General features: G+C 45.4%; 1 protein-coding gene across 2 annotated transcripts in view; it reads right to left on the bottom strand.

Annotated features, from left to right (window-relative positions):
* Positions 1 to 22,581, bottom strand: part of SYN3 (synapsin III) — a 462,269-nt gene extending 439,688 nt beyond the window's left edge. Inside the window, exon 1 of one of the 2 annotated variants that reach the window (XM_046011478.1) lies at positions 22,467 to 22,581. The gene's annotated coding sequence lies outside the window, so the exon portion shown is untranslated. Of the gene's footprint in view, positions 1 to 16,872; positions 16,949 to 22,466 lie in introns of those variants that run through there. The other variant, XM_046011477.1, reaches the window with a different exon arrangement.
* Positions 22,582 to 22,922: the final 341 nt, after the last annotated feature.

The following is a 22,922-nucleotide window of genomic DNA, read 5'->3' as shown; positions in this document are numbered from 1 at the left end:
TTGAATAATCTCAGTAAATAACAGCATTAATTAATAATTCTTTCTCTATTTCCTGAGAAAATTCTAATCAATATTCTCTGCGGCCCTGTTTGAAAGCATTTAGGATTAACTCACTTTTCCAAAACTAACTATGGAGGCTGGGGTTTCTCAGGTCCCCAGATGATCTTCTCTGCCGTCACACGCAGAGCTTGTCCAAGGGCAGCCTAGGCTCCTGTATAATCCTGAGGTCAACATACCACTGTCTACTACCTCCAACATTAAATCTCTGAGTGGCCCAAGGGCTGATCTTGTTAAGTTATTTTCTTTTTTGTGGTCAGTTGGGCTCTCCAGTTTACCAGCCACCAGTAATCCAACAAGACTGCAGTATCCACTCTCTGCGTTGACTCCATGAATGGGGTCCTAGAGCCCTTCTTCAGGGATTGGCCAGCTGGAGTGGTGTTTCCCCAAGGGAATCTACTTCCCAACTCTCAGGAGAGCATCTGCATCTCCTAGAGCTATGGCTGCCATACCCATCTTCCTGGCTGGAAACCCAAGTGCTGGCCGCTTCCGGGCTCAGAGCTGTGAATGCTCTGCTTCCTCAATCCCTGCCAAGGAAAACCCAGAAAGCCCCATGTCCTGATTTTGTTGAGAAAACCTTGCTATTGTATACAATGGGAAAGCTTAGTATCCAAGGGAACATCCAGGTCTCTGGACACATCACTATGGGTCTGTGTTCCCCAATGCCCTTGCCCTTGGAGTGGCACCTACATGAAGGTTCTCTTGCCCACACCTTGCTCTGCAGCAACAGGCCAGGAAACAGAATATTTGGATTATCTCTATATGAAGTCAGGAAGTTTTGAGGTATGGGTATGCCACTGAGGTGCAGAGTATGGCCGGGAGCAGGGGAATGCAGTGGGGGATCCTTGATGATTCCCTCAGCAGAGCTCCTGGTGCCGCATCTTGCATGTGGGCCTGCTCAGAAAATGCAAGTTAGGCAGCATCAGCTCCATCTTTTTTGTCTTTGTTCTCTTTAAAAAGAGCATTTTCAAAGAGGCTACTTCTTAGCAACTGAGCTTTCTTTCCTTTCATCTTCCCTCTATCTCTTCTTCCTTCCTTCCTTCTTTTCTTCCTTCCTAATTCTTTACCTTCCATTTCTCCATTAAATCAGAGCTTCTTTTTCAGGAACCAATTGAATTTAAAAGGGACTTGGAAGTTGATACTATTTCTTAGTCCATACAGAACTCCCTTCTATAGAGTTTGCAATGTAAAACTAACTGCTATCATTTATTGATCATCTATGAAATCCCAAAACTGTGCTATCATGAGCAGGATACACACACATGTGCGTGCATGCACACACACACACACTCACACAGAGAGAGAAATTTTATATGTATATCTCCATCCAGCTCAGGAAGAGCCATCACTGCCACTTACACAGGAAGAAACTGAGGACCAGAGACAATAAGTAATTTACGTGGTCAACTTGTAAATCATCATTACAGTTCTGTCAGGCATTGTTCTAAGCACCAGATACAAATTAACTCACGCCATCCTTCCTCCAGTCTTACGAGGTAGATGCGCTATTATCACCCGCATGTTACAGTTGTGGACACTGCGGCCCAAAGTTACCCTGCTAAGTGGCAGAGCTTCAGTTCAAACCCCGGCAACCTGGCTCCAGCGGGCATGATCCTAATCACTAAGCAGCACTGCCCCTCCACGGTATTTGGGTTCAAATCCAGGGCTTTCTGGGTTTAGGGCTTATTGATTTTCTCTTACATCATGGTACCGTGGGCCTCTGGGAGCCCTGAATCTGGCTTGTTGGGTGCCATAAACATAGCTGAGCTCTACAGAGCTGCTCAGAGTTCCTAGTCATCTACACCGTGGCCCCCACACAATGTTTTCACATCTCTGTTCCCTCTGCCTGGCATGACCTTCCCTTTGCTCTCCTATGTTCCTTAGCTGATTACTTCTGACACAGCTCATTTCCTTCTCCCTTAGGAAGGCTTCCCTGACTACTCTCACCAACCAACTGAGATTAATAGAGCCGCTCTTTGTCCCTGCAAAGCCCTGTGCTCACTTGTCTCTGTGGTTTTGGGGGAGGGACTATGAGTGGCTGTGGACTCACTGAGTTAGAGACAGTAGCAGGCACAGCTGGGAAGCCAGAGTCAAGGAGAGATGCAAGCATTTCCTAGGTCCAGGAACCAGACATGGTGTTTCCTTCTGCCAGATCAGAAAACACAAAGAGCGAAGTAAGTAACCTTCTTCTAGAGACACAGGAGACCTTTGAGAGGCTCACTTCGGCAAAGGACAAGGACTTAAATGAAGGGAAACACCAGCTTTACCTGGAACATCTGAATGATGTTATTGACAGGTGAGAGAGAAAGAGACAGAGAGAGATACAGAGAAACACAAACACACAGAGACACATACAGAGACAGGGAGAGATACAGAGTCACACATACAGGGACACAGAGACACAAAGTGAGACAGGGAGAGATAGAGAGACAAAGAGACACACAGAGAGAGACGGGGGGACAGAGAAAGACATAGAAAGAGACATACAGAGGGAGAAATAGGGAGACCCAGAGACAAGGAGAGATAGAAAGAGACACAGAAAGAGAGGCAGGGAAACACAGAGACAGAGGAGGACATAGACAGGGGCAGAGAGAGAGAGAGAGAGAGTGAGAAAAAGACAGAAGCAGAGAAAGAGAGAGAGAGATGGGGAGAGAACACACCACTGCAGAGACCAGGCTGAGTACTGCACATCCAATCCTATCACCTTCAGGTGTCCGCAGCCTCCTGCCCAAGCTTGGGAGGGCAGATGGCCAGCCTGGCGGTGCTTCTGGCAGGCAGGTGCTGCCCTAATGAGTAATTTAGCAGGTTTACTCTGGAGAGCAGCAAAAGCACACTAATAGGCATCTTAAATTTATCATGTCCCAAACAGAAATCCATTTCCTGCCATCTCCCCCACCCCAAACTGTAATCTTTTCATCTTCCCATCTCAGTAAATACCATACTTGGTTGTTTAAGATAGAAATGTGGGGACATCCCACGATTCTTCCCTCTCCAGCCGTCCCCCACACGCCATAATCAATCCTCCTCCTTAACACAGCCTCTGAGTGCATCTACTTCGTCCAGCTCCACAGCCATCACCAGGGTCCAAGCCACTGTCATCTTCACCTGGACCAGCGAGGAAGCTCCCATCTGCCGTCCCTGCTCCCTGCACCTGCCCCCAACACCCCCGCCATGATTCCCACCCTTCAGAGGATGGCACTCAAGCTTCTTTCACAGCCTGCAGGGCAGACTGGGGAGGGACACATACATCATCTGGATTCCATTCCCTTCTTTATTTTCTACATCCAAACTAAACTAGCTCTTCTATTTCTCAAACAAGCTGACCTCACTCTCCAACATCCCTGCCCCACTGCCTTCAGGCCTCAGCACTTGCTCTTCCCTCTGCCCAGAATGTTCTTTCCTCTGTCTTCTTCTTGCTGCTGCCTTGTCATTCAGGTCCCACCTCCAATGTCATTCCTCAGCATCCGTTCCTGACCACTCCATTTAAATGTTGACCCTAGTGTGCTTCACCAACTACAGTAGGTTCCCCTTATACATAGTTGGGGGTGTATGTTCCCAGATACCCCACAGGTGCCTGAAACTGGGGATGGTACTGAACCCTCTCTATGCTGTTGTCTTCCTATGAGAAAGCTTATTTTCTATTTTAGGCACTGTAAGAGATTAGAAACAATAGCTCATAATAAAATAGAACAATTTATTACCATATACTGTAATAACAGTTATACTAATGTGGTCTCTCCCTCAGAATACCTCGTTGTGCTGTACTCACCCTTCTTGTAATGATGTGAGATAGTAAAATGCCTACGTGATGAGATGAAGTGAGGTGGATGACATGGGGATGGGGATGCAGTGTATAGGCTGCTATGACCTTCTGACGCTACCTCAGGAGACCATCTGCTTCAAGATAGAGGTGGGCCACAGGTAGCTGAACCTACCAGAAGTGAAACCACGGATAAGGGAGCCCACTGTGCATCTTCTTCTATTATCCTGCAGCATTTTCCTTATATTAAGAATGGGTTCACTTCCTGCCAGATTCCCCAATGACCCTGCCTTCTCCTTCCTCATCCAGGCGCCAAGCACAGCACTTGGACATGGGACGGGCACACTGGGCACCTGGGAAGCATCTGGTGAAGAACTCTGGGATTCTGGGGGTGGGGGGCGCAGGCTGAGCCCTGACAGAGACAGTAACCTGGGGGGGCTGGAGTGGGAGGGGGCCACTGTGGAACACACAGAACTGCAGGGTGACAGTCCTGCTCCCATGACTTTGTTGCCTGGTAGAGAGACAATGCACACAAGGAAGTGCCTTGTCCAGGGTCACTCAGTGAAGTAGAGGCCAGGCCAGGCCCAGAACAGAACCAGAACTAGCTAAGTTTTCAGCTAGTGTTTTTTTCTGACTACAAAATTACCACAAGTAAAATATAAGATTCTCTGGATGTCAGTGCACAGTTGCTAGTCACTTGCTCCACTCTCCCTAGACAGGGAGCACTTTTCTCTTCAAGAGCAGAAAGTAATAGCCACCATGTGGCCCACTGCTTACTAGCACTGAGCTCATGACAAGTATCATCTCATTAATCCTCACAGAACCCTGTGAAGCAAATACTACCATTAACTCTACTTCACGGGTGAGAAACTGAGGCGGAAGAGGGTAAAGCGACCTGCAGAGCATCATGTACCAGGTATGAGGCAAAATTCAGTCTTGCCTCTACATCAGTCTAGTCCATCTCCAGATGAAGACCTTCAACCATTGTGCCACCCTGGCTTGCTGGCCCACCCTCCCCCCAACTCTCCTGGTGCTAAACATCAGTGGGGTACTCCCTGTAACCTGACACCTATTGGGCAGCCTGGGACAGACTGCAGTGCCCTTCACCTCAGAGCGCCTGAATCCAGGCACTGGTTCAGGAGGTTCTGGGAGCAGCTTAAATATGCAGGCTCTGCTGCAATTATGGGGACACAGCTCCGTCTTGTAGGCTAGGAAAGCTGTCAGCCTCACCGCTTGTGCAAAGGGGCAGGCGTGGGCAAGGCTAGCATACATATTTCCACTAAAGGAAGGGGGTGGCAAGCACCACCGCTGGCCCACTGTGTGGCCCTAACAACAGTGATGATGATGATGACAGTAATGCTAATATCAGTAATAACAGCACCTGATATTTATACACTGTTTCCTATGTACTAGGTAGTGTTTTAAGCCCTCTTCCTATACTAAACCAATTAGTCTCAACAGTAATCCCTTATTATCCACTTACATACAGAGGAAACTAAGGCCTGGAAAGCTAGAGTAACTTACACAGTTGTCACCGCGATTCTATGTGGGATAAGGATTCAACTCAGATGGTTTGGACTCCATTCTATCCCTAGGCATCCCCAAGGCAAGTCACCCCTCTACCCATGGGCTTCTTTGCTTATCTATAAAATGAGGGGTTCAGCCCTGAGGAACTTGGTGGCATATCTTTGATTCTTACTTTCAGGGGCAAGAACCAGACATAGAAAAGTGGTTTTCTCTCTCTCTCTCACTTCCTTTATCCTGATGCCTAATAATATTTGTCATACTATATTAATAATAACATTGCCTGCATTCTAGCTATATGCCAGGCACTCCGTTAAGCATGTTACCTGCACTCCCTCCTGTACTCCTAGCAATCCTAGGAAGAAGGTTCTAGTACCTGAGAGCTGAAGCATCTGAGGCTCAGAAAGGTTCAGTAACTTGCCCAAGGTAACACATGGAGGAAGTGGCTAACTCTAACCAGTTTTGTCTGACTCGAGTCTAGGCCACTCACTGCAGGCTTTGCCTGTTTATTTCCACTCCTCCTTCTTCCTGCAACAGCTGAGCTCCTGAGTATAGGGAAGGTGTTATCAGTGCCCTGGGCACAGAGGCACTGTACAGAGAACAGGCTTGATGGATTGATAAGGAATTAACAGAGTGAGTAGATGAAAAGAAGGAAAGAAAGGGGAAGAAAAAGAATGATCTAAGAAAAAAAATGAGGATGGAAGAAAGCAGAAGAAAAAGAATGGGGGTGGTGGTGAATGAATAAAATAATGAAACGGAATAAAGAAAAAAATGTAAGAAAACAGAAGACTCAGACAATGAAAAAGGAAAAAGAAACAGATTAGAGGAATCCCAACCAATGCTGTGCCCTCGCTCACTCCCCTGCTCAGCAGTGGCTTGCTGTCCCCCAAAAGCAGCCTTGGGAAGTGGCTAGCCTTAGCCAAGTGGCAGTAATGCCCCCTCAGGCAGGCATCATGATACCAATGGTTGATGACATGAGAGAGGCAGAAGGAAGCGCCCACGGGAAGCAGAGTTTCATATCCTAGATTTCCAACCAAAGATCCCCAGCAGCTGCTGCTGACTCCTTCCGGAGAGCAGCCCTCTCCTCTGTCACTCGCAGGCAAGGAAAGGCTTTTTCACAGCCGGATGGGAATGGCGGCTTTGGCAGCTGCCTCCTCTAGCCCACGCAGAAAACATCCATTTCTGTTGTACTCACCGGTAAAACTGCTAAAGAAAAGCCAGACTTGCCTTCACACCCACCAATTTTCACCTCCATTATTTCTTTAAAGCACAAAAACCTTCTCTCACATCCTTTCCCAGGGGGTTGGGACTTGCCTAGGGACAGAATCCTCCCCAAGATGCAGAACATGGCACGACACTGGGTCTCATGGCTCTCCTGTCCTTTTTAACTGAAGAAGCTGTTCTGGGAGTTTTGCCTCTCTGCCCCCAAGGGCCCATGACTCAGTTTTGCAGAGCCTGCAACAGTAGAGCAGAGAGCCCTAGTCAGGAAATCCTGTTTCAAAACCCCCTGGTGCTCCTCCCAGGGCCCTTTTCCTTGGTGATGCCCCACCAGAATCACCCCCAACATTATGAATATGTACCATATAATGAGCATTTTCAATATGTCAGGTCCAGCATCAAGCAAGAAGTATCACTTTCCATCCTCACAGCCATCCTGGGAGATGAATGTCACCAATTCCATTCTAGGGATAAGGAAATCCATGTTCAAGGAGGTGAAATAATATGTCTAAGGTCACCCAGCCAGTATAGCATGGAGTCAGAATTCAAATTTAAGTCTGTCTTTCCTCAAAGGTCATGTTTCAAGTTGCTATACTATGATGTCTCCAGATAGGTATTTTAGTTTCTATATTTGTGAATGTTATCCCCTTTCCCCCCTTCGATCTTTATTCAAATGTTACCTTTTAAAAAATTGTGGCCTCTCCTCTAACACTCACTCCCCCTTCTTTTTTCTGTAATATCCGCTACCATATAACATATTATATATCTTAACCTTTGTAGTGTCTGCTTTCTGGGCTTTCTCCAACTTGAACATGACCCCCAAGAGGACAGGAATTTTGTTGTTGTTTTTTTTTTCACTGTCATATCATAACCCCCAGAAAGGGTTGGCACATAGGAAGCATTCAAAAGATATTTGTGAATCAAAGAAACTTGGTAAATCTATCTCTTGCATTGCCAATGGTTTCTTAGATATCTCTATATTATAAACTTTTTGAGAACAGGGATCATATCAAATTAACCTTCAGACAGTCCCATAACAGAGAAAAAGGCAGTTATTCTGGGTATGGGACTCAATAAAAGGGAAGTTTTGACACTGTCTTCATCTCTCAACTTCTATCTCAGACATGCATAATCTCTTGTGTGGACCACTGCAGAATCTTCCTTCCTGGTCTCCCTGCATAGAATTAGGTCTCTTTCAAATGCATTTCCATAGCACAAACTTCGGAGACATTTTTTAAAAATAAAAATCTGACCACATCACTTAAATATGGCAGCTGCTCCTTGATGTCAGCCCAAGCCCTTCCATGAAGCACTGAGACCCTTTCTAATCTATGCCAGTTTTATTTCCAGATTCATCTGGCAACATTACATTCACTAACACTTACCTGCTTACCTGCCATGTGGTCTTGTGCCTTTGCAAATGCTGTTCCTGCCTCTTGGAATGGCCTCTTGGAATGGCATCAGATTTTACTCTTCTTTAAGCTCCTCCCCACCCACTGGATTAGCGAACTCCATTCATCTTTCAAAATTCAGCTCCAGGGCACCTGGGTGGCTCAGTGGTTTAAGCCTCTGCCTTTGGCTCAGGTCATGATCTCAGGGTCCTGGGATCGAGCCCTGCATCGGGGCTCTCTGCTCGGCAGGGAGCCTGCTTCCCTCTCACTCTCTCTGCCTGCCTCTCTGCCTACTTGTGATCTCTCTCTGTCAAATAAATAAATAAAATCTTTAAAAAAAAAACAAAAAACAAAAAACCTCAGCTCTAGACTCAGGAAGCCTCCCTAGAACTCCTGCTCTCTCTCTGGCAAGGAAACTTCAAAATTCTCTCAGATCACACTGTACTCCTTCTGCACTGTCTGGATATCTCTTGCGTAGCAAATTCAACCACCCAACTGCTATGGACTGTTTGTGTCCCCCGCAAATTCCTATGTTAAACCCCTAATCCTCAGCATGATGGTATTTGGAGATGAGGCTTTTGGGAGATAATCAGGTCATGAAGAGACACACAGAGAGCTTATGTCCTCTTTCCCTGCTCTCCACGATGTTAGTAAAAAGATTGTCATCTGTGAACCAGGAAGAAGGCCCTCACCAGAACCCCTGATTATGGACTTTGCAGCCTCTGGAACATGAGAAATAAATGTCTATTGTTTAACCACCCAGTCTACAGAAATTTGTTACAGCAGCACAGTTGAGAATAAATAAGGCAGGAAAGGCCTCCAGACCCATGAGTCTACAATACCTCTCTCCAAATGTAACCAAAAAAAAGGAGAAAATCCCATTAGTCTGAGCCTATTGATTCTTCCTTAGAAAACAATGCATGTAGTCTACGGCCATACCACCCTGAACGCGCCCGATCTCGTCTGATCTCGGAAGCTAAGCAGGGTCGGGCCTGGTTAGTACTTGGATGGGAAAACAATGCATGTATATTTGGTCATTTGCCTTCCCTGACTTCAGCTAAACAGACGTGGTAAATTAGAAAGAATTCTACTGGAGGAAAATATACCAGCTACTTGAAAACAATTTTAGAAGAACTCTAAAACATAATAACCTAGGGCCAGTTAGTACACAGGCAAACAGTTCCACATATAGCAACAACTTTTAGGAGCATCATGATACACCTTATGTTGCTATTTCAAACCTCACAACTGATTTAGCATATTGTTACTAACTAGACCAAAAAAAAAAAAAAAAAAGAATAAAAATAGTAATGTTTAATCCAAAAGCTAAAATCAAAAAAGAAAAATCGGTTAACATTAAAGTGTATTACTGAGATAGTCCCTACAGGGAATAATAACCCTGTGAATGCCACACGACAGGGACTGGGCTGCAGTAACTACAGTGCCAGTGTTACTGCAGCCACTCTGGCTTCTTGATCCCTCTTATCCTCTACAGATGCCCCTAGAGGGCATATGTGGCATAACAGTTAAAAGCATGGGCTCTGAAGTCAAAATTCCCCGGCTTAATATGCCAGCTCTTCTACTTTGTAGCACTGTGCCCTTGAGCCAGTCATTCACCTTTCAGGGCCTCTGTGGCTCATCATAAAACAGAAATAATTGTTCCATCTCATCCATCGGCTTGTTGGGAGAATTTGATGGTTTAATCCATATAAAGTGCTTTGAACTATGTTTGGCACATAGTGATTAGTATTTGTGCCACAGGAAGATATGGCTCAGCATCCTTGGGAAGTAGGCAAGTTCAATGTGTGAAAAGGAGATGCAGAGTCTGTAAGCTTCAAGAAAGGCCCAAAGTGGTCCTAGGGACGGGGCATCCTTCTGCAAACCTCATTCTCTCCTCAAAGATACTTGGTCACATGAGACTTTGAAAGCACAACAGCCACTCTGCACAACCAGCGTTGTACTGCCTGGTACATTTCACCACATGGGCCCCTTGTTAGTACCTGGGGAGCTGCTGGGTGGTGGCAACCACTTTAGACTCATTGAGCACAGGAAGTCCCATGACTTATCACTAACTCCCAGACAGGTGCTCTCTGGTCAACAGTCATCATCATCACCCCACCTATACTACTCTAGGATCCAGCCAGTATCTATAGTTCTTCCAAGTTTTCCTTTTGCTTTCCCTCACAAAAGCTATGCCATGCCTGGATGCCCTTTCCACGGGTTTTTTCAAGTCACAATTTCCACCGAACACTCAAAGTTGACCTCAGACATCACCTCTTCTCTGAAGTGCCCACAGTTCTCCCAAGGGTTTCTCATAATAGTCAGTCAATCACCTACACAGAATGATTTGTGGTGTTGATAACCATAAGTCTCTTACTTTTGGGTCAGGAGCCTAGCCAGCTGCATTTTTCACAACCTTCTCTCCTGATTCTTACAGACATTAAAGTTTGAGAGTGGTGGTCCAGAAAGCTGGCCTCACAGATCTTACACTTAGTAAATTTTCCATCACCTGTGCTCCCCCAGTTCATTTCACGTGACCTCTGTGAGCACAGAGGTTGTATTCCAGGTGAACTGTTTAGAGTACATCTCCTCTCACTAGACTGAGAGCTTCTTGAGGGCAGACACCATACCTGAATTGTATTTAAAATCTCAGTCCCTCCAGTACTATAGTCATCCTTGATGTCTCTTTTCCCTCACATTCCACATTCTACCCATCGTCAAGTTCAGATGGCTCTACTTTCAAAAGATTCCTTGACTTTGACCTCTTTTCACCTCTTCCACCCAAATAACTTTAGTCCAAACTGCCATCATCTCTCACCATGAATTACTGTAATGGTCTTCTGCTGATTCTTCTGCTTCTACCCCCACTACAGCTTTCCCCCCACACAGAATTCAGAATGATTCCTTAAAAACAAGTTAAATATTTATAGATCACATATTTAAGAGAACACTGATATCCAGAAGATATAAAGAGTACTCAAAACTTAGCAGTAAGAAACACAAAAGCAATTTTAAAAATGGGGAACAGATTTGAAAGACACCTCACTAAAGAGAATATAAGGATGGCAAATAAGCAGGTGAAAAGATATTCAATATCATTGGCTACTATGTAAATGTAAATTAAAACCATGGAAAGATACAATTAAACTATTAGAATGGCTAAAATAAAAAATACTGACAATGACAAGTACTGGCAAGAATGCATAGTAAGTAGAATTTTCACATATTGGTGATAGGAATGCAAAATGGTAAAGCCAAGCTGGAAATTGTTTGTCAGTTTCTTATAAAGTTAAGTGTAAATTTATTGTTATGTCCCAGCAATCCAACAGTTGGGTATTTACCCTAGAGACCCAAAATGTGTGTTCATAAAAAAATCTGAACAAAATGTTTATAACAGCTCTATATGTAACTGCCAAAACCTAGAAACGACCCAATTGTCCTTCAAAGGTAAATGAATGGACAAACTGTGGTACATCCACACAATGGAATTCTAGTCAACAATAAAAATGAACAAACTATTGACACCTGCAATAACACGGATGAAGCTCCAAGGCATTGTGTTCAGGGAAAGAAGCCAGCCTCAGAAGTTTACATGGCAGTCACCTAACCAAGCATCAGAAAGCTGCACTCAGAAGGGATATGTTGTGCCTAATACATTTTTATTATTTTATTTTATTTTTTTAAAGATTTTATTTATTTACTTGACGGACGGAGATCACAAGCAGGCAGAAAAGCAGGCAGAGAGAGGAAGAAGAAGGCTCCCTGCTGAGCAGAGAGCCCAATGCCGGGCTCCATCCCAGGACCCTGGGGTCATGACCAGAGCTGAAGGCAAAGGCTTTAACCCACTGAGCCACTCAGGTGCCCCTACATTTTTAAAACCCCAGGGGCTGATTTAAATATTCTGGGCTGGGATACTTACTCAGGGGCCAAGTGGGCATGTATTTTGAGGGGTGCTATAGAAGCCAAAGTATGGCTCCAGATTCAAAGCATTTGTGATGCTTTCATGATTCCACTGATATCACCTCAGAAAGACAAAATGGCCGTGATGGAAAGTAGAGTTCTTGTGCCAAATGTTAGAGATGGGGAGTTTACAAAGGGACATTAGGAGGAAGGTTTCTGGGTGATGAAACTGTCCGCATTGTGATGTTGGTACTTCCATGAATCTATACATGTGGCTACACATGTGGTAAAAGTCATAGAACTAAACACCAAAACAATATCAAATTTACCATATGGCCATTTAAAAAACAAAAGCAATTAAAAGAATAAGTCAAGCCATGTAACATCCTTACTGGCAACCACTAACTAAGAATAGAGTCCAAACTTCTCTCTACAGCCCATGAGTCCCCACCAGACTTGGTTCTGGGTAACTCTCTAGTTATACCTTCTCAAACTCTCCCCCTGCTAAAATAGCAACTCCTCAAAGACCTTTAATGGACTTTTCTATAAGGGCCTCTTCCTATGCCCTTACACTGTTTTATTTTTTCCTCAAGGCCCTTGTCACTGACTGACATACCACAATGTAACTATTTTGTGGTTATTTTCCATTCCCCATCAGAATATAAGATCTACAAAGGTAGCAATCTTGTCTGCATTGTTCATTGATCTATTCCCAGCACCTAGGATGCTGCCTATCACAGTATAAGAACTCCATAAATATTTGTTAAATGGATGAATACATAAGCCCAAAGAATGAAAATTCAGTGAAGAAATCCACAATGCTTTGAATCTGGAGCCATACTTTGGCTTCTATAGCACCCCTCAAAATACATGCCCACTTGGCCCCTGAGTAAGTATCCCAGCCCAGAATATTTAAATCAGCCCCTGGGGTTTTAAAAATGTAGGGGCACCTGAGTGGCTCAGTGGGTTAAAGCCTTTGCCTTCAGCTCTGGTCATGACCCCAGGGTCCTGGGATGGAGCCCGGCATTGGGCTCTCTGCTCAGCAGGGAGCCTGCTTCTTCCTCTCTCTGCCTGCTTCTCTGCCTACTTGTGATCTCCGTCTGTCAAGTAAATAAATAAAATCTTTAAAAATAAAATAAAATAAAAATGTATTAGGCACAACATATCCCTTCTGAGTGCAGCTTTCTGATGCTTGGTTAGGTGACTGCCATGAAGATGAGCTAGGAGGGGACAAGGCTGCAAGCGAATGCATTCTTAGAATAATGTCACATAAGGTTTCCGGAAAGTTTGTACAAAACTATATAGAAATGCTACTAATGTGGGCAAAGGAGTTTGAGGTGAGAGTGAAGGGGGGGAAAAAACCCAACACCTCTCTGTAACATATTTGGTGGAGAATAAATAAAGTAGCCATTTATAGAACATCTACTCTATATATGTTCAGACACTCTCTAAATGTTCTCATTTAAGCCCCCATCCACTCTTCAAGGTAGGGTTGACCACATTTTCACAAGTGAAAAAACAAACATGGATTGGTTAAGTAACATGGGCAATGACACATAATGATAGGTAATGGCTAGTGTTTTGAATTTAGGTCTGTGAAGCTTCTAACCTCATTCTTTTTCCACTTTGGATTTTAGAAACAGTATTCAGGGGCAAGAGGGTGAACACTGTGGAGAGAAGCCAAACAAGACTGGCTTCAAAGAGGAAAAGGCAGCCTGGACACAGGTGGCCAGGTTCTTCTCTAAAACTTTTCAAAGACCTGCATAGACAAGTATGCTAAAGCAAGATGCTTATTTCCCTTCAGTAAAATTATACTGAGCATCTACTCTGTAACAGTTCCCGGGTTCGAGGTTTCCACTACATTATCTCATTTAATTTTCACTATCATTAAAAACAAACTGTTAAACACATTTAATGGTATTAGAGACTGGTTATCCACAGAGAACAGCATTATACTTATAAGCAAGCAGGACACTTGAGAATTCTCCATCCCCTACCCCATGGAAGTGAGAAATTCAGAGTTACCTTAAACACAGAACAGTAGGAAGACCCAAACAACTACAGATAGGCTTTATGTTGCTACTTCTCTTAGTCTAAATCAGTGTTTTACACACTAGTTAGCATATGAATTACCATTTAGGGTTGCATACATAAAACCACATTAATGCAATTTTTTGGCAATTAAAATACTGTCAACAATTATTTTGGCTATGAATGATTTCCACCCCATACTATGGCTTTGGACCCTAAAGACTAAGATGCAGCTCTGTTCTAGTCCAGGCCTCTTTTCATTTACTCCTGCTTATAAATAATCAAGAAATCTTAGGTCTACAAGGGGCATTAAAAGCTACCAAGTGCTACTCTTAGCTGGGGCAGTAATCCCTGAGGTTTACCACCCTCTTCTGATGACAAGGGTGTGGAAGGTAGGACGGACCCATTGAACAGCTCCTACCATCAGTACACTTTTTTTCTATTTAACTGCTATCTACTCCCCTTCAACTTCCACCCATTGCTGCTAGTTTTGCTCTTCAGCCTGGCAGAATGATTATAACCCCTCTTTCCTATGATAATCATTAGGATGTTTGAAGCCTGGTGTTAAGAGGATCCTTTCTTAACATTACAGCGATCAAGGAAGGAGTCAAGTATCTGCATATACTGTAATAACAATAACAATAATAATAATAACTGTAATAATTACAGTTTTTAATAAAAACTGGATGGTTTTTATTTCTGGGTGTACATCTCAGCAGTCCAAGATATTGACAACTACCTCTCCATTAAGCAGCTCCATTGATTAATTAAGTTCCACACTTTGGGAAACATGCAGCTTAGTTGGAAAGACAAAGAACAGAGACCACATATCATGCAGCAAGTATTCTTATAATGGTATAAATTAGGTGCCAGCCACACACAAAGTAATAGGGGCAGGGTCCCACCCAGCTCATCCTGCAAGAGAGATCGCTGACCTGTGAGTCAGACTCTCATGAAATACAGCTTGCATCATGAGGCTCCTGAAAGAAACTGACCAGATCTCATACTCAGCTTGTTTACCACCCTCCTTTTATGGTTCAGATACCTGCCACAATGCCAAGTGCAGGTTAAGTGTTCAGTGATTCTTGCTTCAACCCGCGGCACTTCAAAGAGGACTGGAAGAATAGACAAAGGTAAGAATAGCTAAATTCAAACGATCCCAAATTTCTCAGATGAAGGTATTTTTTAAAACTTATTAATAACTATATACCTTCAAACACCTAAGTTAAGGAATCTTGGTCTCCATCCCGACTATCTACTGACTCACTGAGTAACAGGGAACAAGTCACCTAATTTCTCTGGACCTCCGTTTTCTCAGCTATAAATCGAGGGACCTGGTCCAAAAGATTGTAAGGTCCTTTTCAGACCCAGGGTCTGCTGTCCCAGATATTAAATTGGATAGTTCACATTAATCTGGCTGAAATAGTCAACCTTAAAATCAGTTCTTGATCTGAAGTAGAAAGAAGAACATGCATGGAAGCAAAGGAGGGTAAGGATTCTATCTCCAGTCCTTCCATTATCCTGACATGCACCACCCTCCCAGTATGGTCACAGGCACAAATACCAGTCTCAGCATTTACTGTATGATGGTCTTGGGTAATTTCATATCTGTAGAGTGGGGTTAATTTCATGTACTCTAGGGCTACTGAGGGAGTGAAATGAGTTAAAACATATATACAGCCCCACACTTAGAGGACTCATGCTGCATATTCCTTTATTCAAAGATTCTTTACCTATCCAACCCATTTAATCAATAGCCTCAGATTACAAAGGCTTTTTGCAATCCAAAGCACAAATAGCCAGAGCTATGAGGGCTCTAAAATTCATCTAGTTCAACTCTATCCCGCTCCTGTGATTGACAGATGCAGAAAACAAGGCTCAGAGGAACACAGTGACTTGTCCAAGGGCTCATATGTTCCTCAGCAGCAAAGTCTGACCCAGAACACAGGGCAACAGAGGCCAACGGTCATATAAGAACAGAGAGAACACTCTGCAGGCTCTACTCTCCCTAAAGAAATTGGAAACTCCCCACACATAACTAAATTCTGAAAAATAAAAATAACAGAACTTTTTACTTATGTATTTTTTGGAGAGGAAGTGAACAGAGAAGTAGCATCACAGCTTGTCTGTAAAACGCAGACTTGGTTGAATTACCTATGAAATGAAGGCCAGAGTTTCTTATCATCAGCCTTTTCCAGTTACTCTGCTCCCCTCTCCCCACCCCACCCTATTTCTACTTTTTTTCAATTTATACCGTGAGACTGCATGCTTACATTAAGACCTCTTTGGGCAAGGTGAGAAGTTTCAGGCTGGGGCAATAATGCGTTGCCCACTAAAAACACACAAAACTGTCATAGCTAAGCTATCCAATAATGCAAAAATAGTTTTCCTCCCACCTTAGGAGCTCCAGCATGGGACAACTAGGAAAGCCAAATTCATTAAGGCACACTGATAACTCAAGGGTCAGGACCCAAAGGTCCCCTCAAAGGACATGATTAAAACCTGAGACCATTCAGGTGTTTCTGGAGAAACCTCAGCCTAGAGTCTACCAAGGGCTACTCAGCCAAGTGGGAGCACTGAAGAGAGAGTCCAGACAATATGAGGAAGAGCCTGGATTTTAGCTGGCTCCTAGGAGACGGCCCTCACCTGAAACTCCCCTGCTGCCCAAGATTCCCAGAGCAAAGCATTTATCTGCAGAGATCATTTGACAGAAAGCTATACCAAGATTATGCTTGTTTATCCCTCTGGTTGGCACACTCCCTGGCCAGTGTCTCCCAGAATTCAGAGGGCGCTAATCCAAGCCACACACTGTGAACTTGAGCATACAGACCCAAAGCGGGAAACCATCCCACCCAAGCTTACACCGAATGCCAGGGCTATGGGATGGACCTATGCTTGACCTTCAGTCTAGAGCTATTCCCTTTCTCTAGACCTCCAGTCTAGAGCTCCTCTCTGCTAGGCCCACTCCCTCTTCCAAAACCCTGGGCTCACCTCCCGGTTCTGAGGATCCCGCCAGGTTGAACAATGCTCAGAAGCAGGTGACAGTTTAGCAGTTCATCCAGTGGGACATTTGTAGGCCAGAGCGGCGGGGGCTGTGCCTGTCCCCAGTGGCAAGGAGAGACTGCCGCGTGGAACTTTGAAAGGGTTCTCTCTCCCCTAAAGGATCCTGATCCTCCTCCTCCTCCTCCTCCTCCTCCCTTTCTCCCTCCTCCTCCTCCTCCTCTGTAGTACTACGGAGACATGTGCTCTGCTTGGGAAGAGGTAAGAAGGAAGATGCTGCTGTTTATTGGAAGGAGAAGGGCAACAATCTGCTGAGCTGGGCTTTATACTCACACCTAACAGAAGAGGAGTGGAAAAAAATAGATCTATCTGCTGCTACAGAATTATTAACCCTTAGGCTCCAGCTTTGCTCCCCACACAGCTGAAACAGCGAGAGAAACAATACACTTAACCAATGGAGTGCCAGCCAAAGACATTACATCATCGGTCAGCACTGTCATTGGCTAATAATTCCTAGAAGGCAAAATTCTGCTTTTAGGTGCTTAACCCTTTCATGTTCATCATAGCAATGACTCAAGTATTTGGTCAAGCCAATGGTTCCTGGACTTGCTTTTACCAGGATCATTTGGGCTGCTTTCTAAACATACAGAACGCTGTGCTCCATCCTGAACCATCAGAGCCTTCAGAGGAAAGATCTGTATTTTCAATAGTGTAGAGTGCAAGGACTTACTAGTCTTTTCAGAAACTCTTCCTCTCCAAAAGATAAAAGAGATATTGTTTTTATGAGCATTTATTATGTACTTAATGCTTTACAGTGTCATTTCATTTATTTCCTACATTAAGCAACGCACATTATTGGCTCCATTTCATAGGTATAAAAAGTAAGGTTCAGAGAGAATAAGTCACTTGCTCAAGAGATGAAGACTGGCTTTGAAAACCAGGCTGTTTGCACTCCACCTCGCTACCGCTCTGAAGCTTGAAATCAAACTAGGCCAGTTGTCTGCTTATTACTTACAGAGTTATAGAAAATATAGGAAACCCTCTCAATAAGTTGGAAAATGCCAGTAACCTGTGAAGAACTGGGGAATGAAGAGAATGGTGAATTCCCATAGCAGGTGTTCAGGTATCATGAACCCTCCAGAGAATCATCTCCTTCTCAGGCTCCATCTTTCTGCTTCTGCTGCAAATATTAGCTTGCGGTCATTTTCTCTAGGAAGCCTCCTGCTACTCCCAAAACTGGGCGAATGCTCCTGCTCCAGGTTCCTAAGGTGCCCTGTATCAGTGGACAGCTGTTGCTTGTTTACTGGGTAAACTCCACAAAATTAGAGCCATTTCTACTTTCTCCACCAACATATGCCCAGCACAGTGCCTGCCACATGTGAGTATTCAGTCAGGGTAGGGAGAGGAGGAGGGGAGGGAAGGCCCTGCTAAAGTTCTAAATGGCATCATGCTGAGATGGGAATGGCAAAGCACTGAAAGCCAGAAGATGCTCAAGAACAAAGTGTCTGACCTCGGGCAAGTTCATGTGGGGGCCAGGGGAGGGGGGTTAGTTTCCTCATCTGAAAATGAAGACAACAGCACCTCCTTCATTGGTAGGTATGAAGATCAAATTAAAGAATGATCCAGGCTGTGATGTGCTCCTTTACACTGTCTCTCCCTAGATCTCATCCATTTTTGTTGGCTGACATCTAAGTGCTGACAACTCCCATATTTATATCTCCAGCCCAGACCTCCCCCTAGGCTCCATGTGGATGTCTCATGGGTATCTCTAAGACTGCACGTGAATTCTACAACCTGCTCCCCTCCCAGTCTCCTCCACTCTGTTATTCGTTCTCCCATCCACCCAATTTTTCCTTTTTGGGGCGGGGGGGGGGGGGAATTGAGATGAAATTCACATAACACAAAATTAACCATCTTAAAATGTACAATTCAGTGACATTTAGTACATTCATAATGTTGTGCAACCACCATCTCTATCTAGTTCCAAAACATTTTCATCAACCCAAAAGGAAACTGTTTACCCTTTAAGCAATTATGCCTCATTTACCCTTTCCCCCCAAGTCTCTGACAAACAGCAATCTGCTTTCTATCTCTACGGATTTGTCTACTCTAGACATTTTATATAAATGAAATCATACAACATGTGACCTTTTTTGTCTTTCTTTCACTTAGCATCATTTTTGAGGTTCACTCACATTATAGCATATAGAAGCACTTCATTCCTTTTTATGGCTGAATAATATTCTACTATCAGTATATACTACATTTTATTTATCCATTCACCTGTTGATGGGCATTTGGCATCTACCCAATCTTAAACCATAAACCCACAGGTCACCCTTGATTCTTCCTTTTCCTCTATTCCCAACATCTAATGTGTCAACAAGTCCTTGTCCACTTTACAACCAAATATAACTCTATTCTTTCTACTTTTCTCCAATACCACTTCTGTTCTGTACCTAAGACACCAACATCTCTCTCACCTAACTCTGAGTTTGTGACAAAATCCTATTGCTCTCCCTCCTCCATTTTTCACTTGGTAGCTACATAAACCAGATCATCCATTAACTCTAGCAATATTTACTGAACACATTTCTTCATGGGGCTTGCCTCCTAGAGGCATGACAGGCAACAAACAAATATATGTTACAACCTTAAGTCATCATCAGGCTTAAAATCCCTCAGTGACCTTTACTGCATTTTGAATAAAATCCAAGCTCAGCATGGCTTTCCAAGGATGCATCTACTTCTCCAAATTCATCTCAGGCTGTTTCCCAGTCAAACTGGGCTCCATTCCTCCACCTCATGATCCTTGAACAAGCTGCTCTCTCTGACTCTTGATCTTGGCATTGCTTGGTATTGCTGGGTCCTTCTCATCCCTCAGATCTCAATATAAATATCACTCCTCAATATGACCTTCCCTAACCATTCTGTTAAGCAAATCTATACCTTATTCATTTCACTCATTCAAGAAATCTGTATTAATCACTGTGCTGGGATCTTGGGATACAGCAATATGTTACCTCCTGAAGTTTCAGTCTAATGAGGAGGACCACTAACAAGGAAACTAATAAAATGAATGATCAAGTTCTATGACAGGAGAGTAAAAGGGAGGAGACCTGCCTTACACAGAAGGGTCCAAGAAACCTTTCCGAGGAGGTTATACTAAAACTGAAGAATGAGAAAGTAAATTGGGAAACGGGACTATTTTTTATGCAACGGGATGTTCTATCCTTCAATGTTTGCTCCTGAACAATCAAAGAATTGAATGTCTGTCTCTCCCCTGATAGACTCTACTGCATTCCCAGCACCTAAGGACAGCACCCTACCATTTAGTAAGCACTCGCTGCACATTGCTGGAATTAATAATTGATAAATAAATTAATTAATCAAACCACCAATGAAATCACTTCATGGCGTGTAACAAATCACACTGTTTTGACTTCTGCTGTTGTTATTGCTATTATTTTATGGTAAAGGATGCATACTCTGTTGTGTTTTGGAAAAGACCAGGTTGACTATAAAACAAAAGCACCGGGCTCCGAATATTACTAGACAACTAGGAGAGAACACATATAGGTAATAGGCACTCAGTAATGGGAAGTGGTAGTCATTGTGGCTATTATAATTAAAAGTTCTTTCTTCTAAAAATCCTATTTACCCAACTCTAACTTCCCAATTCACTGACAGACACAGTCAAGAAGTTTAAAGGCAAGAGAAATGAACTCTTTTTAAATGCCTGTTCTGCACTGGATGCAGTGCCAACCAGTTTCTGTCAAGTTATTACATTTACTTCCCAAGGCCATCCTGCAGAGGTGGCTACTGTGGCACAGCTCTCAATCCCCCTAATTCCCCAGTCTCAGTTGACCCCCTGAAATATGAAGGCCAAGACGTTGAAGCCCCATGTTGACCGTAAGCAAAGTTATGACCCCCCTGCATCTACTGGCTGGTCAACATGGGGCTTCAAAGTCTTGGCCCCCGTACTTCAGGGGATCAACTGAGGCTTCTTTGGCACTGCATCACAGGTCCACTTCTCCCTCTGCCCAATCTTGTTTTCCTTACCCCTCACCCCCTTGGACAGTGAGACCACTCTCCCAAAGTCCCACAAACCTCTGAATTTCTGAGTCTTTCTCCAGGGAACCTGACCTAATAAAGGTAGTTATGATATTTCCTTTTGAGTCACAAAACTGAAACTCAGAAAGGTTGATTACACCCTCCAGGCACATAGGTAAATGACCTTCTGATCTGACTTTCCAGTGACATCTTGCTTTTAACTACAGCCTCTAACAGCTGAGACACTGCCTCTTTAAGACAGAAAGAGAAGGGGAGAGGTACGCTTCCATTCTCCAGAGTCCACCCCTGATGACAAGGTTGAGCTCAAAGCCTCCAGAAACAATATAAAAATGGCCCTCAAGTTGCAGAATCAAGTGTAACGTGGGCTACACCTCCTGGCCCCAGTCCATGCCTGGAGGCCAGGGAAGAAGGCTTCTGGGCAGGTGGGGCTGCCTCCTGGAAGCAGAGTATTCACAGCCAAGTTGGAACAGCAACTACAACTTAACCAGCTCTCTCTGCTGCTCTGGTCTCCATCCATGTTCCACAGAGCTGCCGGAGTGACCTGGTCACTGGTCAGAATTCCTCCACTGCACTCCATCCCAGGACAAAATTCAGATAGTCTAAGGCTGCATTTCTAAGGCCGGAGCGTGTTTTAGCCTCTTGCCATGCCCACAGCTCTTTTCCTACCCACAGTAAGCCCGGTTCCGACGTGATTACCTGATGGAATACTGGACTTTCCCAGCTTCCTTAGCCTCGCACAAGAAAATCTATACGGAATTCCCGCTGTCCCACCAGTCCTCCCCCTGCACCCTCTCCCCGCAGCTCTCAGCGGGGCTAACCGTCCAGTCCTCACTCAGTGGTCACCTCCGCCCCAAGCCCTCCAGGCTCCTCACTCCTGCTCTACACCTCATGTCCCCCGTACTGCAGTGTTCGGTAACTGTTCCTCCTACAGTCCTTCTTGGCCCCAAGAGGCCCTCCAAAGCCCGTCTTCGTGCACCAAGGCTCAGTACAGTGCCTGGCACACAGCAGGGAGAGCAGGGTAAAGGCTGAATAAATACACGGGGCGCGGCAACCAGGGCCAGTCTTCGCTCCGAGCTCGGCCGAGGAGCCGATCGGAGATCTCCTCCTGCGCCTCAGGACGGGTGGAAATGGGAAATAGGGTGGTAAATCTGACCCCCAGCCCCAGGCCAACAGGTCCTGAGGGGTCTGAAGACCTGGGCCGAGCGGAGGTCCGGCCAGGGGCCACCGTCCCGCGCCCCGGGCATTTCCCGCGCGCAGACCCGTCCGTCGCAGGGTCGGGCCCGGGCCGGGCTGCGGCAGCCTGTGGAGGCAGCGCGGCGCGGCGGCTCGTCGCCTCCCTCCCGGGCCCTCCGCGCGCCCGCATCCCGCGGGCACAAGGCCGGCGCGCCGGGGACGCGGCCGGGCGCGAGGACGCCACCGGCAGCCCCTTTCTGAGGGGCTGAGGGCGGGAGGGTTAGCTCTCAGTTTCCGAAAACCCTACAAAGTCTACTTCGCGGCGGCGCTCCGCTTACCGTGCGAGCTGCCAGGAAACCGGCGCCCGGGGCGTAGCGGGGCAGTTGCCTCCAACGCGCCGCCCGCCTGAGGAAGCGCTCAGGGTCCGCTAGCTCAGCCTCCGCACCCACCGCGCTGGAGCGTCTCTCCTCTGCCGCCTAGCCTCCCCGCCGCGCCGAGACGCCCCATTGGTTGGGGCAGCGAGGCCCCGCCCCCGGAGACTCCGCCCCTCCGCCTCTCCCCTCCCCTCCCCCCAGCTCGCGCTTCACCTCTCTACGCGGGAAAGTTGCTCCCAGACTCTGATCCCTCCCCGGGCTCAGGCAGCTGAGTGAGGTGATTAAGCTCGATCACAGGAGCGTCTCGACGCCCCTTGGGGAGTGCGAAGAGGGCAGCGTCCTTGGAAGCCGGCTTTGAAAAGGGCACCTGACTTCTCAGGACCTCAGGAGGCGCCTCAGAGAAACCCCGCCGCACCGTCG

Source organism: Meles meles, chromosome 7 (assembly GCF_922984935.1).
Source record: "Meles meles chromosome 7, mMelMel3.1 paternal haplotype, whole genome shotgun sequence".
Lineage (NCBI taxonomy): Eukaryota > Metazoa > Chordata > Mammalia > Carnivora > Mustelidae > Meles > Meles meles.
This window is presented reverse-complemented; position numbering and strand designations above follow the sequence as displayed.